Source organism: Cebus imitator, unplaced genomic scaffold (genome assembly GCF_001604975.1).
Source record: "Cebus imitator isolate Cc_AM_T3 unplaced genomic scaffold, Cebus_imitator-1.0 Scaffold10, whole genome shotgun sequence".
Classification (NCBI taxonomy): Eukaryota; Metazoa; Chordata; class Mammalia; order Primates; family Cebidae; genus Cebus; species Cebus imitator.
The window spans coordinates 12164989-12191543 of record NW_016107325.1 but is presented as its reverse complement, the minus strand read 5'-3'; the positions used below and the strand labels follow the sequence as shown (position 1 = coordinate 12191543).

The 26555-nt window shown below is 39.2% G+C and overlaps 1 protein-coding gene and 1 long non-coding RNA gene across 2 annotated transcripts in view; one reads left to right on the top strand and one right to left on the bottom strand.

Moving 5' to 3' along the window:
* The window catches only part of STK39 (serine/threonine kinase 39), a 325035-nt gene that overhangs the window by 261172 nt on the left and 37308 nt on the right, over window positions 1–26555 (top strand). The window lies entirely within an intron of this gene.
* LOC108317828 overlaps window positions 24687–26555 on the bottom strand; it is a 111528-nt gene continuing 109659 nt past the window's right edge. Inside the window, exon 5 of the long non-coding RNA XR_005203443.1 lies at window positions 24687–24838. This is a non-coding gene — a long non-coding RNA (uncharacterized LOC108317828). The remainder of the gene's footprint in view (window positions 24839–26555) is intronic.

Sequence of the window (26555 nt, the reverse complement as noted above, 5' to 3'; positions counted from 1 at the left end):
TTTTGGAGAGAGGATCTTACTCTTTTGCCCAGGTTGGAGTATAGTGGCGTAATCTCTGCCCACTGCAACCTCTGCCTCCTGGGTCCAATCAATTCTTGTGCCTCAGCCTTCCGAGTAGCCTGGGACTACAGGTGCCTGCCACCATGCCTGGCTAATTTTTGCATTTTTAGTAGAGACAGGGTTTCGCCATGTTGGCCAGGCTGGTCTCGAACTCCTGACCTCAAGTGATCCACCTGCCTTGGCTCCCAAAGTGCTGGGTTTACAGGCATGAGCCACCACTCTTGGCCTCTTAAAGGATGTTTTAATTTTTAAAATAGCTTATTCAAATAAGTCCTTTCCCAGTAATGCTGGAGTATGTGACTGAGAGGGAATTTAAAGTAGATACACACACCTATCAGAATAATTCTTTCCTGGTAACTTTGGAATGTAGGTAATTATAAAGTGAATTATTTTATGTAAATAAGTGTAATTGAGTTTATAGTGGAAGATTGGAGTTCTGACTAAAGACACAATATCTAATATGTTATTTATATACAAATAATATGCCATAAATGTAGATACAATGATACCTTTATAATTAGAAAAAAATAGGTTTGTTCCTATTGATTATACATGAAGTGTATACATTGATTTCACAGTGAAACTCCAACTTCTTTGCTAAGTGGCTTCATACATGAGGAGACACAGACATATTTTAGAGAAAAGTGACATACGTGCATCTGTGTGGTGTGTGTGTAGCCCCTTATATATTTTGTCTTTCACATCTTCCTTTACAGTCTTGTGAGGTTTAAGGCCTGCTAAGTTCTCACCTAAGTTTTCTAATCAAATGTGAGAGGGAAGCTGAGAAAAAAGATTAGTTCAACTTTGGTGTCTACTTAAATTCCATCTGAGAATTCATTATGTTAACCTACCAATTCCTTGTTGAAGATGAACACTCTCCTTCATTAGAAAACATAAATATGCACTTTTGTGTCTTAGTTCACCAGAAGAAATAGAATAGTTAATGGCTAGATGGGGAGACCCTGCAATATACATTTTCCTTGAAGAGAGCTATATAGTAGCTCTTAAAAATGCCTTACATGGACATCACACGTGTTTACAGACAGTTTGTATATTTCATTTGATCATCACATCAATTCTATAAAGGTAGAGAGGACACGTTGTTTAAATCACTGTTTTATAGACTGAAAACTGAGGTCAGAAGAAGTATCTAGATTGTTGCAATCGATAATGGTCCTTGAGCTTGGGTCTTGTTGACTCCCTGATGTTGACACTCTGCATATAATTTGTATCTTCAGCCTTAAAAAGTGGATCCACGTAATTTTAAATGATGGTGGTTCTTGTGTCCTCTGGGGGGAAAAAAAAAGCTTTTCCTTTTTAGTTTTTCTATGGACTAGTGGATGTTTTATATTTTAATTGCTGATGTTTGACAAACTAATATATTTGAAATTACTACCTCTAACCAGTCTACTCCTTCCCTCCTCATCTATTTTCCTCTTTACTAGATATGTCCCACCAGTATACAACTATGTTTTTATTTATCTTATCTTCAGAAAGCCCACCTCCCATTACAGCTATTTTTCTCCCTCCCCTTACAGCTAAACTTATCAAAGAAAATTGTCCCGGCTTTGATTCCTTTCTTACCACTCTCTCTTAAACCCACCTCAGTCAGACTTTTGACCTCCCTACTCCACTCAAACTGTCCTTTTCAAAGCTGTACCTGGGGAAAACACACCTGGCAAAAGCAGTGGCAGATGCACAGGTAGGCGTGGCTGGAGTGAGGGGAGAAAAGGGAAGGTAAAGGACAAGTGGTCTGTGAATGCTGCCATGTTCCTAAACCTGAGGATCATCCTCAGTCCTCATCGTGCTCAACCTATCGGCAGCATTGGGCATAGTTGACAATGCCCTTCTCCATGATAAGTTCTTTCACTTGGTTTTAAGACCCCACCCTGTCTTAGTTCTCCCATCTTACTTGTATTTCCTTCTCAATCTTTTTTGTTGGTTCCTCTTCATCTCTCTAACCTACAAATCTTGATGTGTCTAAGGACTCTTTCCTTAGATCTCTTCTCTTTCTCTACTTGCTCCTTTGCTGGTCTTATCTGGTTTCATGGTATTAAATACCTTCCATTCTTTCACTCCCAAATTTATATCTTTGGCCCAGAATTTTTTGTCTGAATTCCAGACTTATATTGAGCTCCCCTTTTAGCATCTTCACTTGGAAAGATAATAGACAGCCCAGATTTAATCCACAGCTTCGGAATCCAGCCCCTGGTATTTCTTCCCAGCCTGCCCCTCCAGGAGTCGTAGGCTCTTAGTTGGCATCCTGTCCACCTTTCCAGGTGCTCAGGCCAAAACCCTGGGCATTGTCCTTGACTTTTCTTTCTCTCATACTTCATATCATCCCATCTGAATGTGCCCAGGATCCAGCCTTTGCTCATCATCTCACATCCCATCCTGTTTCAAGCCCCTCTCTACTCCCAGTTGAGTTCTTGTATTCATCCCTTTGCCACCATTCCAGCTTCTGTCCTTGTCTGCCTTTAGCCTGTTCTCATCTTAGCAGCCAGAGATCCAGGCAAAGTGAATCAGATGCAAAAGGCCACATATGATGTGATTCCATTTATATGAAATGTCCAGAGTAGGTGAATCCATAGCATCAGAAAGCAGAAGAGTGGTAGCCAGGGGCTGGCAATGAGCAGGACAGGGGAATGACTACTATGTATGGGGTTTCTTATTGGGGTGACGAAAATGTTCTGGAATTAGAAGTAGTAATGGCTGTACAACCTTGTGACTTTACTGAAAGCCATTGAATTGTGCATTTTAAAAGGGTGAATTTTATAATATGTGAATTTTAGTTCAGTTTTTAAGAAGTAAACTATGATTGTGTTCATAGTTCAATCAAAACTCTGCAGTGGCTCTCCACCTGCAATCTCCATGGCCCCCAGGCCCCAGCACTGTGTCCCCTCTCACTTCTCAGATGTCTCCTCTCCTGCTCTTCTCCTTGCTCACTCCACCCCAGCCACCCTGGCTGTTGAACTTGCTCTTCTTCCAGGACACTCCTTCTTCAGGGCCATGTATGCCCTCCGCCCCCGGTGCTTAAATATTACTTTGCAAAAGGGTCTTTCCTGAGCAGCCTCATTAAAATCACACACCACCCCCAACTCTCTACCCTCTTCCTTATTTTGTTATTCTACCTAACCTCTCCCCATTCAGTAGCCTGTATGTTTCATTTATTTATTTTGTTAGCGATGTAGGATTTCTCCTTGGGCATAAGATTTTTAAGGTCAGGATTTTAATCTGTTTTTGTTAACCGCCACATTCCCAGTGCCCCAAACTGCATTTCACATAGTTGGTCCTCCATAAACATGTGTTAGGGATGAACACATCCCACTGATGTATACAGATGGATCATAACATTTACTTTAGAAACAAAGGATACTTTGAGTTATAGGATTCTAGCGTTTAAGAATTTTGCTTTCAAGATTGCAAAATTCAGAGTGTTTGCAAATATGAAATAAGCTCACTTGAGGAAAGCTGTGTAAAAAAAAGAGTCCAATTTATATAGAAGGTTTGAATGATTTCTTGCATGTGTATTTTTTTCAGCTTCTATAATATGAAATAGCTAACATTTAAATAGATTAAGAATCTGTTTTTTTTTTTTTTTTTTTTTTTTGTTCCCATCAGCATTTTCTTTTGAATTGGAATAAATGCTTACAGCAGTGTGAAAAAGCTGAAAAAGGCAATAGCATATGTTATGGAGCAGTGAATGTTATGAGTTTTACTAGAATATGGCAAACACAGGTTACAAAAAGCTTTGTGTAAATAGCCGTTGATAAGATTGGCAAGACCTCCTGGGTGGGTGTTGGTTTTTAAAAGTTTGCAAGATGAAAAACTAGAGGACATACATGCATAAATTTGCTTATCCTGCCTGGCTGGGTTGGCTGACAAATGGAAAGAGACCAGATCTGAGTCCCTATTCTAGTTGTTTCAGAGGATTCTCAAGGATGATTAGTGATCAGAAGAGTGTGACAGCAGAGAAACTCCTTGTTTCCTTTGCCTCCTGGTGAAAAAACAGCTGGTGAGAAAGATATTTTCTCTGCAGTGAAAGCAGAGAGGGAAAAATGTAAAAAACAAAATTCTTGTGTACAAAAGAAAACAAAAGTTCTAAGTTCTCTCCAGACTTTGTGATATGCATTTTCAAGGAATTAGTTTAATAAGCTTTTTAGAACCTCAGTTACAGTAGAAGGAACACCAGTTGGTATGTTAGGCTAAACAGTTATGTGGCCTGCTTCCCGGCTCCTACAAAGTTGCTCAACTTTGTACGTGGCTTGATACAGAGGCCAGGGTGTGACTATGTGTATACACAGGAAGAGAAGCTGCTTGACAGATGCCTTCCAGAAATGTGCCCACTGACTGCTCTTTGCTATGTTTTTATACCTCCCTTTCCTAGCCTTGTAGCAACATATGTCTGTTTCATTTAAGGGGAGTTTAGAACCAGATGTTGGAATTTCTGTTTCTTGAAAGGGGAACTGTGTGCCTGCATTCATTTCTGCAGTTTTCCTCTGATGGATTTTGAGTGTCGCTAGTTGTCACTGGACGGAAAACTTACTTTAGTGATAGATGTTACCAAAGCTCTCTCGGTAGACTTTTGGATCTATTGTTCATGCCCCACGGGATGCTCTTTTCCTACAGAAGAAGAATCGTGTTTTAAAACCTGTCTGCCTGCAAGACTCACCATACATGTCACCATCATGAAGCCTCATCTGCTGCCTTACACCCTACTCCCTCCACAGTTTGGAGGACAGCTTTTCCTTGTCTAGAATGCCAGAGAACCATACCAGGTGGTACCATGAGGTACCACCTCATGACATATGGCTTTCATCCTGCTATGCTATTTCATGTTTGTCTTCCGTTGTGTGGAGGTTGAAGGCATCTTTAGAGCAAGGCTTGTCAGAAATGTTATCGTATCGCTACCATTGTTGACACACGTGGGCATTTAATAAATATGTAGGATAAAGGAATACATTGTATTCCATTTGCAAATTCAGTACTGGATTATTGCATGAATCAATGATTTGGATGATGTAAATATTCTTGTATCTTCTGAAAGAAGAAATAATAATTCACTGTGATTGAGTTTTCCCCCCTCTGCCTTTTCCCATGTTCCTTTTCTTTTTCTCTCAAAAATTGTCACATGACTTTTGGGTCTGATCTTTTGGGAAAGGAATATGGTTTGTCTCGATGGCCTTCTGGCCAGCCATGGGAGCTCACGCCTGTAATCCCAGCACTTTGTGAGGCTGAGGCAGGGGGATCACTTGATGTCAGGAGTTTGAGACCAGCCAGGCCAACATGGAGAAACCTTGTCTCTACTGAAAATACAAAATTTTCAGTAGTTGGGATGCCCCTGGATGTGGTGGGGCATGCCAATAATCCCAGCTACTCAGGAGGCTGAGGCAGGAGAATTGCTTGAACCCAGGAGGCAGAGGTTACAGTGAGCTGAGATCACACCATTACACTCCAGCCTGGGCGACAGAGAAAGATTATCTCAAAAAAAAAAAAAAAAAAAGAAGGCCTAGAAGGCCTTCTGTCCTCAAGGGCTTGCTAAGGTTAAGTATTTTGAATGTCTCTCAAAGTATGAGCTGTGAGATGCCTGTCTTATCTGGGTGCTTATTAAAAATGTATGTTTCTGTGTTCCAGCCCAGAGCAACACCATGAGCAGTCTTTTGGGCATAGAATGTGGAAGTTTGTGTTTTCAATAAGTATCCCAAGTCATTCTCATACACACTGGAATTTCATAGTCACTTTAATTTATGCTTACAGTAATCTCTGGGGATGCCTTCAGCTCATTTCATCATCTGTACCTTTTTCCCAGTCTCACTAATCTCCTTTGCTTTTCTGCCTTATTTGTATCTCTTCTGTCTCTAGGAGTCTGTTTTAAAACTGTGCCAGTTAACTCTTTAAAATTGTGTTTATGTGTATGAGTGATGTAGATGCCACATATATGACATCGGTATAAATTTTTACCAAAATAAGTAAACAGTTTTTATTAAAGCTAATATTGCTGCTCAGGGTGCAGTGGATCCTCCAGATGGCCTTCAGCTTTTATTTCTCTACAAAATGGCAAAGTATGCTTAGATTCTCAAGTATGCAAGCAACAGAATCTCTCCGCTCAGTCATGAGCATATGGTTAGATGTGTGAAGTGCTCTGTTCTCCCTGCTACAGTCAGGGATATTTCAGACTGTTATGAGTGATCCACAATTTACTGAGCAGCAGTACACTTTTACGATGAAAGTCTTGGAAAACAGTGAACATAGTTCATCTCATATTCAGTTCAGTGATTATGCTGTGATCTTCACTGATGTTTGACTTTCAGTGAAGAAAAACGTTCATTCTTAAAATGGTGCCTATATTACACAACTGTACTATGATTTTGAAATGGTAACAAGTAATAAAGGAAGAAAACTCCTTAAACCCTTTCTGGGTTTAGACAGGCTTGGGGTTAGTTGAACGATATCAATAAATACAGCTGAGTGCTTCCTGATTAAAAGTTGTCTGCATGTTAAGTTTAATACCTTAGGGAATTAGGACTATAAGTACTTTGAGGTGCTATGCTGATTACTTTCCTTGTATATTTTTATCGGAAATAAATGTTGACCAGTTAGCTAGGACGTAGTGTTTCTATTTTCAAAAAGGCACCACTGCCAATTTGATTGTAACTCATTGCTCCTGGATTCCCAAATATCTTTTCTTTAAAAACAAATCTTTACTGAGATATAATGTTTATTCCCTAAATAGAAAAACTGGACATTAATATTAAAAACTGGCATACAAAATGATTTTTTAAATATTCACAAATGATAGGCTGGATTACCTAATATATTGTTTAGTAATTCTAATTCCATTCAGATGAATCACTACCATTTCTACATGAGTTAAGATATTCAGCAATTGGGCCAGGTGTGGTGGCTTAAGCCTGTAATCCTAGCACTTTGGGAAGCCGAGGCGGGCGGATCACGAGGTCAGGAGTTCAAGACAAGCCTGACCAACATGGTGAAACCCTGTTCTCTACTAAAAACACAAAAATTAGCCGGGCGTGGTGGCACATGTCCATAATGCCAGCTACTCAGGAGGCTGAAGCAGGAGAATTGCTTCAACCCAGGAGGCAGAAGTTGCAGTGAGCCTAGATCGCGCCACTGCATGTCAGCCTGGGTGACAGAGCAAGAATCTATCTCAAAAAAAAAAAAAAGAGAGAGATTCAGCAATTGAACTCTTGAGAAGTGGTAGAATCACAGTGTTGCTTTAAACTTCCAAAGAGCTGTTTGCTCTGCAGAACGCTGGGAACCAGGCCCAAATGAATGTGCAGTGAGAGCATGTGTGCACACACACACACACACACACACAGACACAAACATAAGCAGGCACAGAGCACACAGATTCACCATTAGTTGCATCATACACCTAAGGGTTGCCATGTATCTTCTGAAGTTTATTTAAGAGCAAGAGAAAGACAGACTCAAGCAAAATGCATAGAATTTTTGCTTTGACAGAATAACATTTTTTTAAATCTGATAAAAGCAAAAAAAGAGTGTCCATCCTCCTCTGTGACAAATTCAAAGAAATTAAGCAGAAGAAAGAGTTTCTAGAAAACTAAATCAGGAGCTTAAGCTGTGATGTCCACTTATAAGATAGAATCCTCTGCCAGGTCAGCCACTCCCTGTGCTTACCTATCTACAGATTCTAAAGTAGAATGAATGACCAGTTATCCAGGGAAGTGTTGGTAGATCTGTCCTTTGTAAAGAACTTCTGATTTGGGGATGGTGGAAAGGAGTGATTGAAAACTACCTTTCAAAATTTGAGCAAATGTTATTTCCAAGAAGTTCTAGCATAAAATAACATCTGTAATTTCCCCAAAGATGTTCTCAGTTTCTGGGTTACACGGTTATGAATCATTGCAGCAGTAAACCACACTGTAAGCCCTGATTTTCTAATTAACTTTGTTACTTTGTATTTCGTTAGGAGCTGTGAATCCTCTTTAAAACCACTGGTACAGAGATAGAATCCAATTAGGATCTGTACTTAACTTTGCTTAAGTGAAATGAGCTTACTAGTGGATTAGTTGTAGATGTCTACTAAGTCTGTAGAGTCTTGCTTTTTTCAATTACTTTAGATGGCCCTGTTTTAATTTATGTTAATCTGTCCTTTAACTCCAGAATCAACTGTGCTTGAAGATTACACTCAGTCTTGCTACACTTTCTGACCAGTTCCTACTTAAGAGAAAAATGTGTTTCTGGTGGAAGTAAAGTAGGTTTGCTTTGGTGCAGGAAGCCTCGTCTTTGTGATGACTTACATTTTTCTAACATTATCAAGTGTGTAGGATTTAAATTAAATGGCTCTTTTGTTCAACGGTCTACTTGTTAATAGTCTGACAGGCAAGTCTTCAAGTCCCAGATAAAATCTCTCTGCTGTTTTTTTTTCTTTTTTTTTAAGTTCATTGGTTAAGATAAAAGAGAAGTCATTGCCTCATGATTTCTCATATAACAAGTGATACAGCTCCTTGTTTGCCCAATCAAAAAATTTGAAAGCTAAGGAAGAAAAATAAATTATTATCTTTTTATTCATTGTGGGCTTCTAATCACTATTTGGCTCCATGTCTAATTATAATCTTAAATTTGATCCTGCATCTTATATTTGGTTATCATTATTTTTTTTTTAAAAAGGACTCTCTTGCCAGTCCCAAGAAAGCCTAGTTCTTAATCTTGCACTACTTAAATAAGGTTAGCATCCAAAAGGTTGTATAAGAATACCTTTGCCCCAGATTCATTTTAAAACAAGGAGAGACCTTGACTGCTCACCTGCTGATAGATTTAGAAACCTGTCTTTGTCATCAGGTTGACACTGTCCCCATTGTATCATCAATATTTGTGCCCAATTTTATTCTTTGTGTGTGTGTGTGTCTTTTAAAAGTAGTATATCATAGTTGTACATATTTGGGGGATACGTGTGATATTTTCCAATTTCGTTCTTGGGCTAATGTTTTCCAGAGTCATCCACTATACCATATAACCCATGGTAACCATTCCATAAAAGAAAATTTTCTTGCCAGATTCTGTGTCTGCTGAGCTATATAGAACCAGACAACAGGAATTCATAGTCAGGAAACCATCTGAATAGCCATAGGTGCAAACACATGGGCCTGGCCATGTACCCTCTGACCCAAGTACACAATGGCAGCAAGTAAAGGAGGAGCTGTCCATTAAACTTGAGAAATAGATTTAATGCCTGAATCTCTATCCTCGTAGGATTTGGTCAGCAATGAGAGGTTTGTTACTCAAAATCAGAGCATCAGATTCAAAGTATATTTTCAGTAATAGACCCCCTGGAGGGCTAATTTATTACAGTTTCTGAGATTCCTTACTAGTTTGTGATTGTTTGCTGGATTTTTAGAAAGTCAATATGCTCATGGCTCATTTCTTCATTGGATGAATGGATCTGGGGTCAAGATTGTACTGTCAGAGCTCTGCACTTTCTTGTCTTTCTGTGATATGTAGGGTCAGAAGGACAAGAAAGATCATCTGAATTGTTTAGCCATGGGCCTGACTTTACTTCCAGGGTTGGCTATTCATTCCTCACATATCCTTCTAACTGTTTTGCCTCTAATTCTTGTATTTGTTCATGGTATTGAGTAATAAGGTGAGAATGACATACAATGGGAACTCAGTGTCTAATAGAAAGGTAGAATACAAGTTAGAGGACATGATTTGGACAGCATTACTCCTGGGAAGCATAAAAACACTATCGGTTATTCTGACTAATGGGCTTCTCAGCCTCTGGCACTCTAGGCTCGCTGGAGCTCTCAGAATTTCTTTTATAAAGCAAAAGGAAAGTTGGCTTTCTTCTTTAGTGCTCATGAAAATTTTTATTAGATAAGGAATGATTATGAGAAATAATTTTTGATTTTTTTCATGATGGATTTTTTTAATGTCAAAAATACAGAACTCTGTACTTAAAATAACTCTGAACAGTGGCTTTAGATGTTCAATTAGCAATAATTAAATGTAAGTTTAATCTTGTAGCCATAATCTGAAATATCCATTCAGTTCAACTGTTTGCAGGTTAAATAGTTATTAGCCAGTAATAACACATATTCCCCTGGAATATTGTTGGGAGTCTCCAAAGGGATGTCCCAGGGCTCCTTAAATGACTTTGCTAGTGCGGGTTACCATGTGGCAGTCTCACTAGCTCCCTCCCCAAAAGATTGCTTAGGCCCTGCACGGTGGCTCACGCCTGTAATCCAGCACTTTGGGAGGCCAAGGTGGGCAGATCTCCTGAGGCAGGGAGTTAGAGACCAGCCTGACCAACATGGAGAAACCCCATCTCTACTAAAAATACAAAATTATCTGGGCCTGGTCGTGCATGCCTGTAATCCCAGCTACTTGGGAGGTTGAGGCAGGAGAATCGCTTAAACCCGGAAAGCAGTGGTTGCAGTGAGCCGAGATCATGCTATTGCACTCCAGCGTAGGCAACAAGAGCGAAACTCTGTCTCAAAAAAAAAAAAAAAAAAAAAAAAAAAAAGCCAGTATGAGGATACCAGTACCCACAAGGGGAATGCTGCTTCCAGAAGGTTACCAGGCACTTCCTGTTTGGGGCCAGAGTGGTACCTGCTTCCGTGCAGAAGTAGTGGGAGGAGACTTCTACCACACTTTGTCACCCAGGCCCTGAAGCAGCTGTACTGCATTCATTCATTCAATAAATAAAGCATCTCATCTACTCTGTGCTGTGTATACCTGATTAACAAAACAGGGTCTTCGCCCTCAGGAAGCTTGCAGTCCAACTTGAGAGGCAGACCTTAGACAAGTCAGTACACAGGTGTCAGTGAAATTACAAATTGTGAGAAGCGTTCTGAAGGAAAAACGATGTGCTATAAAGAAAGACAATGATGAAGAAACATGGGGTGTTCATCTAGATTCAAGAGCAGGGGAAGCCCCTCTGAGGGAGACATTTGAGTAAAGTCATAGATAGGCATATCCATGCTGGGCATGTGCCTTGAAAATGGATTTTGTACAAGCTGACCAGTATGGCCAGAACAGGTGAATGAAGAGTGGGGATTGGGAATAAGGATGGGGAGGAGGCAGGCGACAGATCACGAAGGAACTTATAAAAGAGCCATTAGTTATAATGACTTCTGAAAACTGAATCCTAGTCTTTCAACTAGGGCCCATTTGTAGTGGTTAAAGGATAAATCTTGTGCTTCTCTAGCCTTTTTGTTCTCCAAGAGGGCAAATAAATGCTTTCCTTGAGATGCGTTTCATTGGACTCCTTTGCTGCCTGAATTTGATTTTCATTTGACTGAGGCGAGTAGGAACCACAGAGAGACAAGAAAATAGTTCTGGAGGACTTGGGAAATAAAAGCCGGGATGACATTCCAATGTTTTGTGTTCATTTATGTGCGAGGACGTTGAAAAGTGACTTGTAATTTAATGTTTAGGGGCCAGGAGAACTGTAGAGATACCTTCTAGTAATTTACTTTCTGAATCCAATTATCAAAAGGAAATTAGGATTCTTAGAAAAGGAAAAAAAAAAAAAAAAGCAACTTAGGCATTAATCACAGGTATTTTCTTTATTTTCTTTATATTAATTGCTAACCCAAGGGCCTTCATGTATATTCCCAAAACAGATGAAGTATATTTCCATTTCATAATATTGCCTTATTCTCACACAAATTATAGTGTGGGCTAAGGTACTACTACACACAGAGTAGAAGTATTATCATTGTAATAGAGTATAGAATACATAAAATATTCATGTTCATTGGGCTAGAGCAAACCTGCCATTTCAAGTCCATTAATTGCAGTCTAATTTAGTGAATATTCTTTCAGAGACTAACACTCTAATTATCCGAATTAAAGTGAGCACTCAAGTGGCTTCATGTTCAGAATGCAGGTGCGGTAAAGTAAGTTCTTGTTTAGCTAACCTTTGTTCTGGTGAACTGGATATAGGGCTGGGGCAGTTTTTTCCCACAGTGGTGATTTCTGGAGTGTTTATGCATTGGTAAAGTCATCTGATAGTTCTGGTCATTCCTTTAATTTTTTTAAACCCTCTCTTTAATTGGGTTTATTCTCTATGTAATACTTTCTTTTAAGGGAAAGAGCTTTCCAATCTTCTGAATAATAGAGGTAACAAAAACACATAGAAATTATTGTATAGCACTGTGGTCTCCGTTAAATAACATCCCCCATAATTCTTTAAATCACTGGTTTCAGATTTGTTGGTTATGGATGAATTTTAGTAAAATCAGTTTTTCTTTCTTTTTTTTTTTTTGAGATGGAGTTTCACTCTTGTTACCCAGGCTGGAGTGCAATGGCGCAATCTCGGCTCACCGCAACCTCCGTCTCCTGGGTTCAGGCAATTCTCCTGCCTCAGCCTCCTGAGTAGCTGGGATTACAGGCACGCGCCACCATGCCCAGCTAATTTTTTGTATTTTTAGTAGAGACGGGGTTTCACCATGCTGACCAGGATGGTCTCGATCTCTTGACCTGGTGATCCACCCGCCTTGGCATCCCAAAGTGCTGGGATTACAGGCTTGAGCCACCGCGCCCGACTAAAATCAGTTTTTCTATGTCTCTTTTGAGTAGCTGTGTGACTCTCCATATTGTGTACCACTTTTTGTGATTAACTTTTAAAAAATATTCTCATCTTATTTCTTAGACTTTCAGGATCTGAAACTGCTGTAGAGCTCATGTATTGTAGGGAAGGAAAACAGGTTTTAAAATCAGATGGCTGCAGGTTCAAATCCCAGCTCTGTCAGTGACGATATGTGACTTTGGGAAGTTAGTTCATCTCTCTATTCCTCCATTCCTTCTTTACCCTAGAGAGGCCCACTTAACTCATAGAATGGTTATGACAATTATTGCATTATATAAAGGAGTTAGTCTGATGGCTGGCCTCCAGGAGGCACTCAGTAAGTGGTAGTTCTGCCCTCTTTCCATTTTGAAGTAGATTCACCTGGCCTCTTATCAAACATCAAACTCCAGTCAGAGAATATAAAGCAACCCTGTAGTTTCCCCAAATACAATGAGACTCGGATTCCTGGCAGAGAATGGAGGTAAATTCCACGTAGGGAAGAATGACTGAACCACTGTCATCCTACTTACAATCCACAATATTCACTGTGTTTGCCTCTGCCACCTCCACACTAGCAGTGGGAAAACTTTCTCCCATTGATTCTCTGGCCCAAAGAGAACTGGAAAGTGTTGTAATAACAACAGAATGAGTATGGTCACACAGAAGGGAGTAGGCAACTGGATAAATTGGTCTAACCAAATAGTTCACTTGTAGTGAGCCTGGAGATAACTCTAGGGATACCTCCTGGTTTAGTTTTCTGCCTGCTTCCCTGTAACTGAAGTGGTCCTTTCCTACTGCCTTGAGGACCATCCAGCCTCAAAGTCTAGACCTAAGAAGAGAGCCCGAGAGAGAAATGCAAATCCCCTTGTCCTCCTCAGGCTCACCCTTTGCCCTGCAATTCCTTAGTCAGTGATCTACCTCTTTGAGTTCTGGTTTCTTTGCCAAACACTTACCTCTTTATTTGATACTTGACAAGAATCTCCACTAGTTTCAGGGGGAGTCCACACTACCTCAGGTAAACTCATACTTCTTTTCCATGGAAGTGTGGCCATGCTCATAGTCCTCAAAAGGACAACCCAGACAAGAGACAATGCAAGAAGGCTGCTGTTTCTACAGAGGACTAGGCAGCCACCACGAAATTGACCCACTGAATTAAGTGACATTCTAAATTCACTGTGTGAAATGCATGCATGATGCCCAGGGGCAGGCTGGATGCTCACCTGTGAGAAATGACACGTTAGTGCATCCTACTTCATGGTCCCTTGCCTGCTCCTGCCAGGTAGGTTCTAGGTTTAATGAACTTGTTTAGGCAGACTTACTTCTTCTTATAATGGTGCCCTTTAATTAACTGACAAAATATGTGTTCAGATAATGAGTTGTGTCTGCAAAAAAACAAATGGGATGCTTTTTAGAAAATCTTTAAAAGGCAAACTGCTAAAAACTGTTGTTAAGTTAGATATTGGAAGGATACTGTAAAAAAACAGATATTTTTTAAATCTAGGATTTTAAAAAATGCTTTTGGCCCTACATCATAGGAGTGGATAGTACATTTAAAACATTAAATTTAAGCTTTATTTTTTTATCACAGTTTTATGTTTTCCCTGCTTAAACTGCCTTTTTATTTTACCCAAGCAAATATCACTCCCACTTCATCAGATAAGAGTATTTCTTCTGTACATGTTAACAGGACCAGCTACATAATTCACAGGGCCCAGTGCAAGATGAAAATACAAATTCCCTTCATCAAAAATTAAGTATTTCGAAACAGTGACAACAGAGCACTAAAGCAAGCCCAGCACCCTCTGAGCCTGGGCCCCATGTGTCTGCACGGGCTATAGGCCATGAAGCTGACACCAGCAACAGGCAAAAGGGCTGGGAAGGCAAGGTAGTTTACCATATCACCCAGCTCTCTGACAGTTTCTAGTGCCAAAGAGTTTCCCCCTATAAGAGACACCTGCTTATTGTTGAATTACTGCTTGGAAGTAATTCACCTTTATACTGAGCCTGAATCATTCTTCTTTAATTTCTGCCCTCTGGTATAGAACACGCCTAATCCCAAAGCCTCACTTCATCTTTTCTTCTTAATGTACTTTTTTGGGTGGCAATATAGTTTCTAATATCACCTCCATCCTCTCTCTGGATACTCTGTTTTTTCTGTATCCTTCTGATGAGCAGTACTCACATTATTATATATAAACTCCGAATTCCTAATGTGGTATGGAAGTTTGAAAGCTTGGGGACTCCTCATGATATTCTGCATTGGAATTTTAGATACACTGTTTTATTAAAGAAAACCACTTACTCTGTTTAAAATATTTTATATGTTTTAATGATGAAATCAAATATTTAGAAAAGTGTAAAATACTATTAGACTTTATGCAGTCATCATCGAGATTTTATTGTGGCATAATACCTCTCCTATCGTCTTTGCAACTACTTTTAAAATGTTTTTCCATCTGGCTGCTACTTACCTGATTCACTCTTATTCTGTATTTATATAGTTGATTTTCATGACCTGAAGGATTTAACTTCCTTTGGGCCCATCCCGAGTCTTCGTGGCTGTACTGGAGACTTCTCTCCAGGGAGCCCTAAAACCAACTCTTTCTGGCATAATTTTTAAGTTCATTAAAATTCAATGAGATGAACCTCAAAAGTATTATGCTAAGTGAAAGAAGCCAGACACAAAAGGTCACATATTATATGATTCCATGTATACAAAATATCCACAACGGTTAAATTCATAGAGATAGAAAGTAGATTTGTGGTTGCTGGGAGCTGGGAGGAGGTGGGAATGGGGAGTGACTGCTTACTGGATATAGAGTTTTCCTTTTAGATGATGAAAATCTGTTAGAACTCAATAGAGGTAGTGGTTGCACAGCACTCTGAATATGCTAAATGCCACTGAATTGTTCACTTAAAAGAGTTAATTTTATGTTATATGAATTTCATCTCCACAAAAACTCAATAGAGGTAGTGGTTGCACAGCACTCTGAATATGCTAAATGACACTGAATTGTTCACTTAAAAGAGTTAATTTTATGTTATATGAATTTCATCTCCACAAAAAAACACAAATTTTATGAAATGGTACTGTATTTAAATATTTGCATTGTTGGGTTGTATATGCATATCGAAATCAGTAGTAGTGATTTTCTTTTTCGCCGATAACTACATCATGAGTATTCTTTTCTGTATGCTCAATTTAAAGTACTCCTACTTCTTTGAAGGCAGGAGGATGGTAATTGATGGTGGAACAATCCTTATAGATAAATCTTGTATTAAGTACCAGTTAAGTTTATATTATATTTGAGATGGTGGTTTCATTTACTCATAACAATGGAAAATTCTGTAACTCTGTAGTAGTGTCTTGGGTACTGATATATACTTCCGTTCCTTTCCATTGCTTAAACTGCTCACTGGTTGGTATAAGACTGTATTCCAGAATGACATACGAAAGTGGTTGATGCAAACCCAGAAAGTTTCCCTTTAAGGAGACTCCATAGAAATGTCTCTTGGACCCACTTGTAAAAATTGCTCCATTTGCACTTAACCTATTAACATTCATTTCAAAATAGAATATATCATTCCTAATATATGACAGTATTTTGTGAAACTTAAAGGGAACCTTTTCTTCCAATTCTGTATGTTTTTATATGAATGCAACCAATGCCTACCAGAAGACCATACTGTGTAAAACTTGACTCTTAATATTTTGAAGAATTTGAATGATTCTGCAGGAAAAACTACACTTTCAATTAGAGTGGTTTAAACTACAAGTAACAGAAAACTGTTCAAAATGGCTCAAACGAGGATTTTAGCTCACATACCGGATATCCAAAGGAAAGGAAGGTTTCAGGGTTATTTAGCATCTCAGTGGTATCCGCCAGAACCTGGGGTTTTTCCTTCTCTTAGCCCAGTTCTCCGCAGTGTTGATTTTATCCCGAGGCTCATTCGCTTCGTAGTCTTAGGAGGTTGCCAGTGAAACAGCGCTGCCTATTTCCCTCAACTCCTGGCCTCAAGCAATCCTCCCCCTTCGGCCTCCCAAACTGCTGGGATTATAGGCACCAAGCCACAGCATCTGGCCCGCTGCATGTTTCCTAATTCACATTTGTCTTTTAGCGGTTCTTAGTAAGGAGGAAGAAAGCTTCTCTCTTGGAAGCCCCCAGCAATCCTCTCCTCCCCTGTGACTGATCCATACTGGCTCATGCCCATCTCTAAGCATGCACATTGGGATGGAAAGTCGAGTCTCTGTGAGCCCAATGTGGGGCTTCAGCTGTAATGCACACTGCCAGCTCTGTAATACTCTCATTAAATAGTTTTAGAACTTTTAAAATATCTTACATAAATCACTCATTCTGGGTGCAGATGATTCTTCAGAAAACTTATTACGCTGCTTTTAGATTACATCACTGCTGTGTAGCATGTCTTTCAAGTGTACTTTTGAGATATGCTATTCGCATCCCATTTTCAAAAGCTAGGAATATTAAAGGAGAGAAGAAACCAAATTGTGCTTTCATGGGTGCTGTGTGTCATTAGTGAGTATCTCATACTTGACAGGAAAGCAAAATCTAGTTTGTTTATACATTTACCTTTGGATTGCGTGTGCTACATGTGTTTATTTTTAATAGACAAATGGTCTTTTGTAGTTGGTGTACCCTTGGTGCTTCATTGCTGATTATGTTGTTTTGTTCCATTTTCTTAACTATATTTGGTGTGCAGAAATTCAACCTTAATTACATATTATAGGTTTTTCCTTGACTTTAAACCATGACTCCTTTTGTTTGAATATGTTAAAAAGATAAATCTCAAATTGTGAAAAACTTATTTTAAAAATTACTTCAGCCCATATTTTCTATCTCGAGTCTTAATTTAACACAGCTCTTAAGGAAATGAACCTAGGCAGTCTTGAGTGCCTCTATGCCTGTGGAATTCTTTTCCTCTGCTGCATACCCAAATTGAAATTTTTTGAGCTTCAAGTTTTACCACAAAGCCTCTGAACCACGTTAGTCAATAATTCATCCCACATCCTTCCATCTGCTCTGATCCTAGTTCCAGACAATTTCTTCAGGTTTTTGCTGCAGTGCAGAGGTTACAACCTAGTGGCCTACAGCTCTGATCTTGCTTGGAAATGGTTGGGTTTGTTTTTTTTTTTTTTTTTTTTGGCAGGTCGGGAGGGGGCTGAACAAACAAAATTTGGGGATTAGCTGACAACAGTTGAAAAGTGGGAGAGTTGACATAACAATCCAGTTCTGGCTTGTCTTGGAAAAATCCAAAGATATGAAAAGAGTTTTCGGCATAAAATCCTGAATGGAAAAAATTCTGTTACCTCCTCTCCAATTGAGTTATGTTATCTCCCAGGCCCCTGAAGGCTTTTGAGCTTCAGACTCCTGTAGAGTGCATTAGTGCTAACTGGTGCCATCCTGTTTTCTTCTTACAAACACAGTACGTCATCCCTGCAGACCTAGATAAAAGCAGTTTAAGAATATTTCTATGAGCAAAAAGATAAATACGATTATTCAAGCCAATCAGGCTGTAGATATAAGGCTCTATAGCTTACTTAAAGATTCCTGTCTTCTGATAACTCATTGGAATCACCAGCATCCTTAAACAAGAACTTGGACCAGCAGAAGAATTCAGTGTACATGTAATTGTCCAGTTTTGGTAAAGGTTTAATACAAGATCATCAGGATATAAAGTCCTAACCGGTTTTCTCTAAGGGAGGAAAAGTCATATATCTAGAAGGATTGACTCCACGCCCACTCTGAGGGTCATTCCTATGGATATTCAGTCTCTGATATAGATTCCCTGGTCATTTGTTAAGACTTTACTGATAGTGCTTATTAACACTAAACTCAGTCAGTATGTGCACCCCTCCTAAAATGTAAAATTGCATTAACCTAGATGCTATATTCATAGGACTGGATAATAAAACAGCAGCAATAGCACAGGGTGTTCTTGCTCAAAGGTGATTACAGTGTTATCCTAATGTCCCCTTATTGCTCGTGAATATTCTCATTAACCCAACCCTAGGACCTCCTCCACCCCCATCAGACTAACTCATTTTACAGCTCTAACTCATGAGCCTTTACTCTTCTCTTCAGGCAGACCCCTTAGGTCGCCCTCCACCCCCTTTTTAAATACCAGGGTGTTACCCAGGGCTGGGTATTCCAGTGTCAGTGACGATCAGAGACCAGGTATACAACTTAATGTTCTCTTCTTGGTTTAGTTTTTCTAGTCTGATTTAGATGTTTATTATGACAAGTCCTATCACTGGGGAAGTGTATAAGTTGTAAGAAAGCACATGTGTGCTTTCAGTAGTGACTTGGTTGACTACTGAATTATAACATTTTGTGATGAATAGGATTTTGCAAACTAGCATGCTTTGAAAAGTGTTGGTATCTGCCAAACATTCCTGTGTATTGGGTGTTTGTTGCTTTGCCCAACTGGACAATCTGTTGTCCTTAAAATTGAAGCTGTTTACCCCATTTTACAGTGACATCCCATTGAAGTCCAGGCTTCTGGTGTGTCTTTGCCACTTTGGACCCTATTTGAGCACTGTGGCTAGTAATGCCTGGTGAAATATAATTTTGGGGAAATACTAGTCATCGAGTGACTTTGCTGAGACAGAGTTCACTTATCACAGGACTAAGCTCCATGTGCGCAGGGATTTTTGTCTGCTTCGTTGACCAATGAATTCTAGAGCACTAGAATAATGACTAGGACCTAGTAGACATCCAATAAGTATTACTGAATGAATGAATTGTTGACAACTTAAAATGCACCATTGTACATATTATAAAGATATATGGGTTTTTTTCCTATTGGGTTTTAATCAAATTGCTGGCATTTATTAGCAGCAAAAATTGGGGGTCTGCATTTGCACTGTTCAGATTTATAGATTAAACAGGATGGGGATTCCAGAGATTTCTGTCTTCTAGAGTTATGTCTCAGAAACCAGAAGCTGGATGTGCAATCGTTTTTTACTACACTACCTAGGCAAGAATGAATTCATCATTTTTATCTCACCATTTCTCATTAAAAGTCTAATGCCAATATCTTGTACAAAACAGTGCCAAATTTCAGCTTCTGCTAAACGAAGAATTGGATGTCTGTTTGAACAGCACACTGTGGACCTATGGCACATTGACTCTTTGGAAATAGGAAATATATATATTTGACTGACCTCCAGCCAACCAGAAATATATCCTCTGCATAATCTTGCCAAAATGTCATTTGGTTGTGAACAGGGCCCTTCATTTGTCTTCGGAGAGCTTGCATATCAGGTGCCAGGCCACTGCAGGCTTTTCTGCTGTTCCTTCGTTCTCCTAGGCAGCTGTGCCTTTGATGATGTGGATTCGTGAAAAGTTACCATTGTCCTCCTTACCTGTGTCATGAACTTCATTGTTACCTTATTGGATTATCTGTTGGGTGAGGAATTTTTTTTATAGTTTAGTTTCTAATAACCATTTGATTGGTGTTTAAGTGTATTTCTAAAATTTGAACCTATTGGTTCTTTCCTTTTAGCCCTTGTATTATATCTCACATTAAGTTCTCTTCTGATGCCAATTGGAAATTTTAATCTACCATTACTAGGTTTAAAAATAAGTTCTCTTTTGCATATGAGTAGACAGCTTTAATCATGATTTTTTTAACTGCTTATCACTGTTTACTTAGCTATGCTTCTACTTGGTGATTGATATGTTTTCTTTTTTTAGTTCAGAATTTCCTGCAATTTTTTAAATTTCCTGTCTATAATGTATATAACATAAATAACACTTAATTGGACTAAGTAACATTTCATTTTTACTTTTCTAGAAAAAACATCCCTGTTTCTGGATATGTAAATAGGGATGGAAACTTACAAACCTAATGTTCTTTTTAAATTTCTTGATTATTCTGCACTTACAGTCCAAGTCATCAACTTGGCCCTGCTAACACATCACCCACTCCTGTCTGGCTGTCCTCACCCGGGACCTCTCAGGTGCCAAATTTATCACCTTCCTTCCAGCACTGGTTGATATTTAAAATCTTGATTTCATTTTTCTTGTTCTTGTATACAAATGAAATGAAATTCCTGAACCAGGTACAGCTAGTTCTTTGGAGGCAATGGGTGAGACTATATTTGGTAACAGAGAGAACTCATCTGAGAATAGCTATTTAGTGAAGACAATTTTCATGACAGTTCATCTTAAGGATCTATTCTGTGATGTTCTTACTAAGTGTTGTAGTTGTAGAAGACACCATGTCTGGTCCCCCATTCACCACAGTTTATTATTATTCACTTTTGGGGAATGACTGGCATTGTTACTTAAAGGATGGCCCAGATGGTCATCCTATAGACCACTGGGAATGGGCTTAAAGCCCCGAAGCAGCTGATGAATGATGGAACATTGATCACTCACCTCATCCCTTCCCTGGACTAATCTTTCATCTGTACCAACCAATGGCTATCTATATGGAGAGAGAAAAATAACAGGCAGAGATGTAAGCAGTGAATGCTGCTCACCCTTGTTCTATGGGGGGCTGAGCACTCTGGTCTGGGGCATGAGGATGACCAACACCTCTTGGTTGAAGCTTTGTCACTGATTGCTCCTGATCTGTCATTGTTGCTGCCCTTCCCATAAAGCATGACTCTGAGCAGGCAGATAAGCTGCCAATCTTCTCAGCCCTCTTTGTTCTATATGCCTTCTAGAGGCATTTTTCTGAATGTACTCAAGTCCAGTCATTTTTTAAAGGTAATTTAACTGTGGTGATGATCTCAGGAATTTTATGTGTAAATTTAATGTAAACTCATCTCCATCACCATCTTTTATTCCAGAAACACTTTTTTCCCCCTCATATTAACAAGATGAAACTTTCACCTATGGAAGAAGGATTTTTTTTTTCCTTAAAGCAAGAGAAAAGACGTGGAAGCATCCACGACAAAATCAGCTGCAACACAGCTTTGCTTTTCTACAGCTTTAACTGGGACCAGCTGTCAAGTTCTTGAGTGTTGAGGTGTTTGAAAAATCTTGACTGAAAGGCTCTAAGACCACAATGATGATGGGATGTTATGCTGGGAAACATTAGCCCCAATTCTCTCGAAAATGGTCATGCTGGAAAACATGGAGGGCTTTCTGATGTGTTTCATTCTCTCTCCACTATTTGGGTCCCCAAAGGGATCTTCATATATGCCTGTGACTTCTTTGCAGGAACAAAATCAGCTTTTACATGAGATAGAAGTCACACTGGCCCCTGCTGTCTGATATAGGGGAGGGGACCCTATACATAAGGGGCACCAGCAGTGCCTCTCGAGTCCTAATTATTATTTTAAGCACCTGCCTTAAAAGCAGTAACAATCGATTTTAAGGAGGTAGATGCTGAGAGGCAGAAGGCACTGTGGTTATGTATACAAGCACCAGAGAGCCAAGCTGCCTGCGTTCAAATCTTGCCTCAGTCCCTCCCAGGCTGTGTGACCTTGAACAAGTTACTTTATCTCTCTGTGCCTCTATTTCCTCTGCAAAATGGAGCAAATACTAGTTCCAACCTCATAGAGTGGCTATAAGGATTAAAATTTGATACATAAAGTACATAGTAAATCTCAATAAATGTTACCATTAATCATTAATAATAGTTTTATTTATTCTGAACTGCTTTATTACTCTAGTTTGTAGCATTTCTCAAAGTCAAAATGAGGAACTGTCAACTCAGGGACTTGTTCAACAGTCAAATTAAAATGTCATTAAAAGAAACACAGAAAGATGGGGTTACTTTGGGGTTATTTGGAGGTTTCGTTGTTACTTTGGTGGCTTAGTACAGGACTGGTCTTTGAACTTAGCACAGTATGGTCTTTGTTAAAACATTAGGATTTTGCCAGCTGGGGTTTCCCTTTCCATACCCTTCCTAGGATCTGATTAGAATTTCAAGGATCATCTCCTTAATGATCTGTCTTATTAAATGATTGGATAGCCATGAACAGAATACATCAGTGAGAAAGAGATGTATTATTTATTTTTTTGTCTCAGCATTAGCATATCCAATTTTTTTTTATGACTACTCTACAACCTTCCATAGTTAACTTTTCTAAGTATACTCTGCTGCCATAGAGGTTTCTACAAAGAGGGATGATGCTATCACAGAGTTTAAAAAAGATTCCAAGTATATACATCCTCTCTCTTCTCACAGTTGGCTAATCTAAATCTGTTAATCCTCTCCTTAAAACTCTAGAAGTATAGGATTATGATAAGCCAGAGAAAGGGGGAAGGGGAAGGGAGGGTGTTTTGTAGGGGAACTACAATGGGGCTGGAAACTGCATTGTCTTTGCTTGTGCCCAGTCTTTTGAACCATGAATTGACTTTAGTTAGAAATCACAGCTTTTCTTTCAATTTCTTCCAATGGGAGGGAAAAGCCAGACCTGCCCACAGTTAATGAGATCTTGCTGCCTTAAATAACATTGGAAAAAGCAGTGTTGACTTGTTCTCTTGGAGACTACACATACAGCCCACAGTCTCGTTGGCCCTTTTCATTGCTGTCAAACATTGTTCTGATTTTTATTCCTTAGTGCATTATTGATGATCATCCCTAAGTCAGCACTCTTTTCTGGCTCCTCTTCTGTCTTTTGATTGCTTGTGACTTGTCTTCATACTCAGCTTCATTACTGCACTCTGCATGAGCCCTTCACATTCTCCTACAAATGGCTCCCTTCCCTAAGATAACCAACAGCTTTATTTACACGGATGGCAACCTACTTGCACCTCATAATGACCTCACAGTGTTCCTTTCTTGTCCATACCCTTACCAGAAGTGTTTGGTTCGTCTCCTTCTGTTTCTTATTTCCCAAATCAATGTGACATTGATTTCACTCATTTTTACCTATTACCTATCTTAAAAGTCTAAATCCATTTCTGGTGCTCAGGTATCTAAGGCTGAAAGACAGCAAATTGCTATACTCTCTCTTTAAGAGGGAAGGAATGGAAATCTGAAAGTCAAATACTTTCATTATGTTTCCTATGCAAGTGAGGAACTTGTTGCATGTGTTCCTTTTATAAACATAAAACATTTCTGAGAGTTTGGTAATTACAAGTTTAGAAGTTGCAATGACCAAAACAAAAATTATAGTAGCTGTTCCCTGGATTGCTCTGTATCAACATTTTTCAGCATGATTTAATTCTACCCTCCAGTCCTTAGAGACCCAGTACATCCTCAGAGGAGGCTGTCTTATTTCTCCTGTCATTCCTTCAAATAATTGCTGATAACAACACAAAAAAACCTTTTTGATAATCATCACAATTGTGGTTGGCATTAAGGGTAGTCCGTGTTCCTGAAGTGTATGTTTAAGATTGTCTCTGCTTCCCTTACCCCAAGTAAGATTGGAATTTCTAATAAATCACTGTTGTGCAAGTTGGCAGTGTGCTGGCCATATACATATACCAAGTGCATTCCAACCTAGAGAAATATTAGTGGAGACTTAGAAAAACTGTGACTGTGGACACTATGATACAAGTATTTGGCATATTCAGAATTTCCTTTCTTCCCCAAATACTGTGTTTTGTTTAATGAATAAGATAGACATCCAGATCCATTACAGCAGCCAGTCTTGGGCTGCTAAGAGTTTTGAGTATAAGGTTGTTGTTAAAGCTATTGAACTTGTAAGATATTTCCTTAAAATGCCTTCTTATGGCTTGTGGTAGGCGCTGAATGAATGCTTTTATCTCCTAATGCATGCAAATTAATATTATTAATTTATTATTTAATATTACTAATAGTAATGCATATTTTGAGTCTTTGAGGCTGTGTCTTACTATGTAAATAACCACTTTTTCCCTAAATTAATATCATGTGTCCACCAAGAATTCAATAAGGCTAAAGGTTTCATTAAGATGCACTGCCAGGTAATAACACTGTAACCAGTGTACTATGGAAATAGGTAATGAAGGAAGACTGGAACTTCCTTCTGTAGACAGTCTCAAATGTAGGATGAACAACTTCCTCTTGATCTCAGATGATGTGCGGATATCCTGCCTGGTGAAGAAAAGATGGACTTGGGAACCCTGCCATGACCCTTCTGACATCAGGACACATTACAAGCTGCTTTTCCACTGCTAATTTTATTCATGCAGTGTTATGTGCAACACACAAGTACACAAACACAAATCAATTCAGAAGTTCCTCCCCTGAAGAAAGGCTTTTTCCAGTGTTGTTTATCTTCTGTGCAATAATAGCTCTTCCTTCTTCATTACCCTGGTGGTAAGAGAACAATATCAGGGAAGAAAAATGAATTTCCTTATAGAGTATTTCTTATCTGTTCAATTAGCACAACTAATATAGTGAGATACGGTGATTTCTCAATTAATGAATCATATGGAGAAAAAGCTCTATATATGGTTAGTTGCATTCAAACCCACACCCCATGCAGGCAGGTTGTCTTGACTAGATGAGGCAGAACTGCCTGCATGCCAGGTACTGTGATGTCCACTTTAATTTGTCTTAAACCTGGCAATGTACTTCATTAATTTTACATTCTGTGTGGGAACATCATTTTATATGGATGGTGTTCATGAAGACTGGCTCTATGTGCATAAAGCTTTTCATTTTAAAATGTATTTAAAAGGTTAATTTGACCTATTATTTAACATTTTAAATAATAGAAAGTTATTATTTTAAAATGTATTTTAAAAGCTAATTTGACCTATTAATATGTTCAGTCCCAATCAGCAAATCACACAGCTGTGAAAAATATTTTGTTTACAAAGCCAAACCAAAAGTTTATGTTTTTCTTCCTTAACTTTGATATAAACACTAACATTTTTTAGCATGTATAAACATCATTATTAACTGGTGTCCTGTTAAAACTCCTTTTCTATGATAGTCTGTGCTCTTAGGTGGATAAGGCCTAGATGACTGGCCTCCACCAGCATCCTCATCTCTGTCCCTGGTCCCCAGCTTTAGCCTCACTCTTACATGCTGGACCACTTCTGTGCAGCGCTCAGACTTGCTGTGCTTCTGTGTCTCATGTGCTCCTTGGCTACATGGAATGCTCCCACTCACCCAGCAGCCTCCCACTCCTCATTTAAGATGTAGATTAAGTGTTGCCTCCTCCTGGAATCCCACCCAGAACTCTCCAGGGGGGTTGCCTCTGTGCTGATGTTGCACCTTGTTCCTACCCCTCCAACAGCACTCATGAGAATGTGTTGTAATCATTTGTGTATTAATCCGCCTGTATGAGATGCAAGGCAAGATTTGCATACTTGTGTTTGTATCTCCCCAGCATCTAATAGGAACACCAGTTTATGGTATATACTTAGAAGAATTTGTTTAATAACTGAATAATCATAGTCCACATATTAGAACACACATCTTCTTTAAAAATAAGTCATGGATCTTAATAGGCAACAGCTTGAATTTCCTCCTATGCAACTGCTCACCATACCATCCCCACTTACCTCCCCAACCTTGAACCCCAGCACAGAGGAGCCAGGTTCTCTGTGGTTTCCTCACAAGCTTTCTCATGATAAAATGTATAATCTGAGGGATCTTGACTAAGCAGTTTTGCCTACCTCCCTCGGAGAGCTGGAAACAGTAGAAATTAGGATCTAGAAGGCTTTGCATATGCAAGTTGGGATGGAAGCAGGCACAGAAAGGTGGGGATAGCCTAGCTTAAGTCCATATTTCAGTTTAGAAGGAAAGATCTAGGGCATGCTGTCAGGACAGGAGTGATCCATTACAGAGCGTGCTACCTCCCCAGCTTCCAGTGTCTGGGAGACAGATTGTAGAAGGGAGGGCTGAGGATGTCTCAGGTTTAGTGTTCTTGGATCAGAAGGCACACTAGAATGCCTGAACTCTTAATAGTCAAATTTTAAGAACAGAGAGAGGCTTCATCCCTGCTTTCCCCAATAAAGGAGAATAATTCCATCACCACTAGTTTCTATTTCCTATAATTTCTTTTCTTTCTTTTTTT